The sequence below is a fragment of the Schistocerca serialis genome, chromosome 8, assembly GCF_023864345.2.
Source record: "Schistocerca serialis cubense isolate TAMUIC-IGC-003099 chromosome 8, iqSchSeri2.2, whole genome shotgun sequence".
NCBI lineage: Eukaryota > Metazoa > Arthropoda > Insecta > Orthoptera > Acrididae > Schistocerca > Schistocerca serialis.
In genome coordinates this window covers 326,797,055-326,803,054 of record NC_064645.1, presented here as the reverse complement: position 1 = coordinate 326,803,054, position 6,000 = coordinate 326,797,055, and positions in this window count along the sequence as shown.

The following is a 6,000-nucleotide window of genomic DNA, read 5'->3' as shown; positions in this document are numbered from 1 at the left end:
TTAGGGGGGGGGGGGGGGGGGGTCAATCACAGCGATTGCGACTAAAGCACCAATGATGACGTAGGTTAAGTTAGTAGTAGTAGGACTTAGTTTAGAACATTAACATAGGAAACTGCAGCGAATACTAACCATGGCCGGCCCAGTGCCAGGGGCATGCTTCCCGGGGTTAGCTCGAGGAGCCTGGCCACCCTAAGTAGGTTTGTATTTTACTGGCACACCTGTGACGCTGCAGTTAGTAGTCATTTATAGGTTAGAAGTAGCTATAACAAAACTGCCCATTGTTGTTGTAGGAATCTAACCATACTTTAGTAACTTAACTTAAACTGAAGCTCACTAACGTAATTGTAACATTAAGCTGCAATAACTTAGTTTTATGTAACAATTAGTGGCCCACTAATCATGTTAGGAGGTGGGCTAAATATGTATGATTAATATTGTTGTGTTAATAAAGAATTTTTTTTAAGTGATTCATGTAAGGTATAGGTTATTGTTAGCCAGGGCCATTCTTTTGTAGGGATACAGCGTGTGTCTAAATTCGGAGTAATAAATGCAAATAATTAAAAACCACAATTATTTACTTGTGCATCCATTTGGAGTTTCTTCCTGGATGAGTGTTTGATAGAGAACTGTAGACATTTAGTGCATCTCGTATTTTAAGGACAAATGTACAAAGGAACCACTCTTTGCGGTTTCTTCTGGACGTTCTTCCGTAATTCTATTATGGTGTCGTGATGGTGGTGAACCTGCAGCCTCAGATAGCAGCTGTATCATCTGAGGCACTCTGTTTGCCGGAATGTTTGCTGTATTTCAGTGAATATCACATTTATTTCATTTATCTACAGCTGTCATATCTGAACGTCTATATAGCGTGACCAAGCAAAGTACGTACTTACAAAGACGTACAAGGACACCTCGCGCTACCTGTGTCTAATTCCTTGATACGACTTTAACCAATACTGTGTTCATATATGAAAGCATCCTCGTATTCTATACATTAAAAAATTAACCAAGGACAGCCAATAAAAGTAAACCGAAATAAAAGCACTTAGAATATTGTTATATAGATTAGTGCACGGAGACGTCTCCATCGTTCGATGTCACAGAGTCCAACCCTATGAAGAGGGGAAAACGTCAACACACAATAACCGGCAGAGCAGTGGCGCGAATGGTGCAAGCGATGAGGCACTACGACCAAAAGAACCGTTGTTAATGTATGGTTAAAATTTAATACTTAATGTATGGTTCAACTTAAAACGAGAAGTATCAGATAAGATACCACCAGTGGAGCGTCTGTCTGAGAATCGTAACTGGATTATAAGGTGTACCCAGGAGCAGATATAGACTCAGATCACAATATGGTAGTGATGAAGAGTAGGCTGAAGTTTAAGACATTAGTCAGGAAGAATCAATACGCAAAGAAGTGGGGTAAGGCAGTACTAAGGAATGACGAGATACGGTCGAAGTTCTCTAAGGCTATAGATACAGCAATAAGGAATAGCTTAGTAGGCAGTACAGTTGATGAGAAATGGACATCTCTAAAAAGGGCCATCACAGAAGTTGGGAAGGAGAACATAGGCACAAAGAAGGTAACTGCGAAGAAACCATGAGTAACAAAAGAAATACTTCAGTTGATTGATGAAAGGAGGAAGTACAAACATGTTCCGGGAAACTCAGGAATACAGAAATACAAGTCGCTAAGGAATGAAATAAATAGGGAATGCAGGGAAGCTAAAACTAAATGGCTGCAGGAAAAATGTGAAGACGTCGAATAAGAAATGATTGTCGGAAGGACAGACTCAGCATACAGAAAAGTCAAAACAACTTTCGATGACATTAAAAGCAAGGGTAATAACATTAAGAGTGCAACGAGAATTGCACTGTTAAATGCAGAGGAGAGGGCGAGTATGTGGAAAGAATACTTTGAAAACCTCTCTAAAATGGTTCAAATGGCTCTGAGCACTATGGGACTAAACAGCTATGGTCATCAGTCCCCTAGAACTTAGAACTACTTAAATCTAACTAACCTAAGGACATCAGACAACACCCAGCCATCACGAGGCAGAGAAAATCCCTGACCCCGCCGGGAATCGAACCCGGGAACCCGGGCGTGGGAAGCGAGAACGCTACCGCACGACCACGAGATGCGGGCGGAAAACCTCTCTAAGGCTATCAGTGTTCAGGAGTGGAATTAAAATTCAAGGTGAAAGGATATCAGTGATTCGATTCGCTGATGACATCGCTGTCTTGAGTGAAAGTGAAGAAGAATTATATGGTCTGCTGGACGGACTGAACAGTAATGAGTACAGAGTTTAGATTGAGAGTAAATCGAAGAAAGACGAAGGTAACAAGAAGTAGTAGAAATGAGAACAGAGAGAAACTTAACATCACGATTGATGGTCACGATATAGATGAAGTTAAGAAATTCTGCTACCTAGGCAGTAAATAACCAATGAAGGACGGACCAAGGACATCAAAAGCATACTAGCAATGGCAAAAAGAGCATTCCTGGGCAAGAGAAGTCTACTTACATCAAATATCGGTCTTAATTTGAGGAAGAAATTTCTGAGAATGTACGTCTGAAGTACAGCTTTGTATGGTAGTGAAACGTGGACTATGGGCAAACCGGAACAGACGAGAATCGAAGCATTTGGGATGAGGTGCTACAGACTAACGTCGAAAATTAGGTGGGCTGATAAGGTAAGGAACGAGGAGGTTCTGCGTAGAATCAGAGAGGAAAGGAACACGTGGAAAACACTGATAAGGAGAAGAGACTGGATGATAGGATATCTGTTAAGATATGAGGGAATGACTTCCATAGTACTAGAAGGAACTGTAAAGGGCAAAAAATTGTTGATGAAGACAGATATTGGTATACATCCTGCAAATAATTGAGGTGAAGAGGTTAGCACTGGAGAGGAATTCTTGGCAGGCAGTATCAAACCAGTCAGAAGACTGATGACAAAAATATACACACACACACACACACACACATATATATATATATATATATATATATATATATATATATATATATGTATATATAAAAACTTTATTTAAGACATCAAAAAATAGTAAAAACCGAGAGGTATGTGGAGAAGATCAGGGTTTTGTTGAAATGTGGAAATATGCAAGTGACACAGTCAAGACCTCCTTACACATGGCTCTAACAAAAATTTGGGTAACAACTATTCCCCGAACATTGGACCACAGCTATCATCCACCCACTACACAAAAAGGGAGATAAGAGCAACCCAGACAACTACAGGAGAACCTCTCTCCTAGATTGCACATACAAAATTCTATCCAAGATCCTATAGGAAAGAATCAAGGAGCAATTAGAACAGTAGTTAGGGGAATATCAGGGGGGTTTCAGACCATGGAGAAGTTGTGCAGAGCAGATAATTAGTTTAAAATTGATTATGGCATACTACAAGAAACAGAACAAACCTCTGGCAATAACATTTGTAGATTTTAAGAAGGCATATGACTGTCTCCACAGATCTTCAGTATTAAAAATTTTAAGAAATCTAGGACTCCATCCAAAACTAATTAATATAATACAACTCACTCTAACCAACACCAAATCAAAATTGAAGTTTAGAGGAGAAATTTCGGAACCATCCCTCATAAAAACAGGCTTAAGACAAGGTGACTGCCTATCACCATTACTGTTCAACTGTGCACTGGAATACATAATGAGAGAATGGTACAAGCACAATCCAAAAATGATAAGAATTGGAAGTGCAAAAGATGATATTAGCTTAAACTGCTTGGGATTCGCTGATGATCTTGTTCTCCTAGCCAACACTGTTCAAGAAGCCAGGCAACAAGTGAAATCACTCCAAGAAATAGCAGAGAAAGTAGGCCTTAGAATATCATTTGAAAAAACGGAGATTATGCTAACTGATCCACCACTTGCAAACAAAATTACAATAGGAGAACAGGAAATCAAAATTGTTGATAAATTTAAATATTTAGGTGAAATAATAACATACAATCTAAATGAGAAGCCATCATGACAGAATAGAATAAAAAACTGAACTACGCAAATTACATTACCAAAACTACATACAACAAAAAAAGCCTATCTATAGATGCAAAATTAAAACACTATAAAACAGTTACACAACCGGAAATAACGTATGCAGCTGAAACTATCTTCAAAACAACTAATACAGCAGAAATTGACAGAATACTAAAAATAGAAAGAAGAATAATTAGGACATGTATAAATAAACAGTAAAAAATAAATGGACATTGGAGAATAGCATCAAATGAAACAGTACATAAGAAAATAGAGCCAGTCATGAGCACGATCAGGAAGAAAAGCATCTCATTCTTTGGACGTCTGATGAGAATTCCAGAAAACAGAACTAGTAAATGTATAATACAAAAATTGTGGAATAGCAAGAGCGACACTAAATGGATCACAGAAATTAAGGAAGATATGAAAGAACTCCAAATTACAGTAGATGACCTAAAAAACAAGACAGAGAAAACCAGAATACTGCAAGACCCGCAAACCAGACTACAAATGAAAGTCAATAAAAGGAGTACAGGAAGAGTGGTCTCAGATGAAGAAATAAAGAAAATAACTGAAAGAATGAAGAAATATTGGGCAGACAGAAGTGCAAAACACCTTTCATATAAGAATAGACTATTAATTATATTACCTAAATATCATATTAAATTATTGTTGAGCCAAATTGTATCCCTGTGTAACAACTTGTTTACAACTTTGTACTTTTGACTAGAGTGGTCCAATGAAGGCCATAAAATAAATGATGATAATAATTTAAAAAAACGAGAATGAACATCAGATTATGGTGAACTACATTTAGAAAGGCAAATGTAGGAACGTGAAGGACAGCTTACTGAACCGCCTCTAACATAGCTCCAATGTCCAAACCTATCAATACATGTAACTGACATACAGTGAAGTTGATTGCCGAGAGGGTAAGGTACGGGGAGGCGGTCAGCGGTGTACTGGACTGACGGGGATCGCGAGAACACCGGAGGCGCTAGTGTGCGGTGGAGGACCCCAACACGTGACAGGCGCCGCGGGAGTTTGAGCTCCAATGTATTAAAAGACTACCAGTCAGACCGATGTACCTCATTTGACAATGACCACATTGGTTACCGCAAACACCGGGCGCATAAAATTTACAGGTTGTAGAACTTTCTATGTGTCTGTACTGATAACCAGTGGTCTGAGGTATAAAATACGCAGGGGAGCTTTATTTTGCTACGAGACTGGCGCCAATCTTCCCCGAATTCTTACCGTAGTACTGAAACCTATGGTAACCATGGCATTCAGAGGTGTTAACTATAGGCTGGAAAGTAATGCCATAAATACGAACAGATCTCGGATTAGAACCTCTTTTCATTAAAATGTCCTTATTAATATCATAACGAAATCGACACTGTAACCATTACGCAAAGCATGACTTGAATGACTTAGACCTACTACTCCTTTTCGAATGTCTCACCAGATTAGGGCACTTCATGCATCCTGTTTAGCATTACTCTAAAAGCGGCCATTTTATGATTGAGACGATAAACCACTGTACTGTGGATTACTGAGCCCGTGGATGTAGGTTTTCTACAAATGCCAAAGGAGATAATGGAATCCAGCAACGTGATCATGCAATCTAAGTAAGGAAGTGAACCCAACACACTGTGTAGCGTGGTAAACTGAATATTCCGGTGGAGGCTATTTAATTTATCCAAAAACCGATCACTATTGACCCTATTGCTGTCGTAGGGTAGCAAAACGTCACTGGCGTATCTGCATCACAGCATCAGTTTTTCGGTAGGGTGGGGAAATTTTCCATGACGCCACGTTCGACATTAGCCATGAGAACGTTAGCTAAACGAAAGGCCAAGGGAAATCCCACTGCCAGCCCATCTTTTTGTGTGAAGTAACAGTCCTCGTCAGGAGAAAGGCTTGATTTTCAACATCCTTGAGGAGCTGGATACTGCTCGCAGTAAAAACTCACT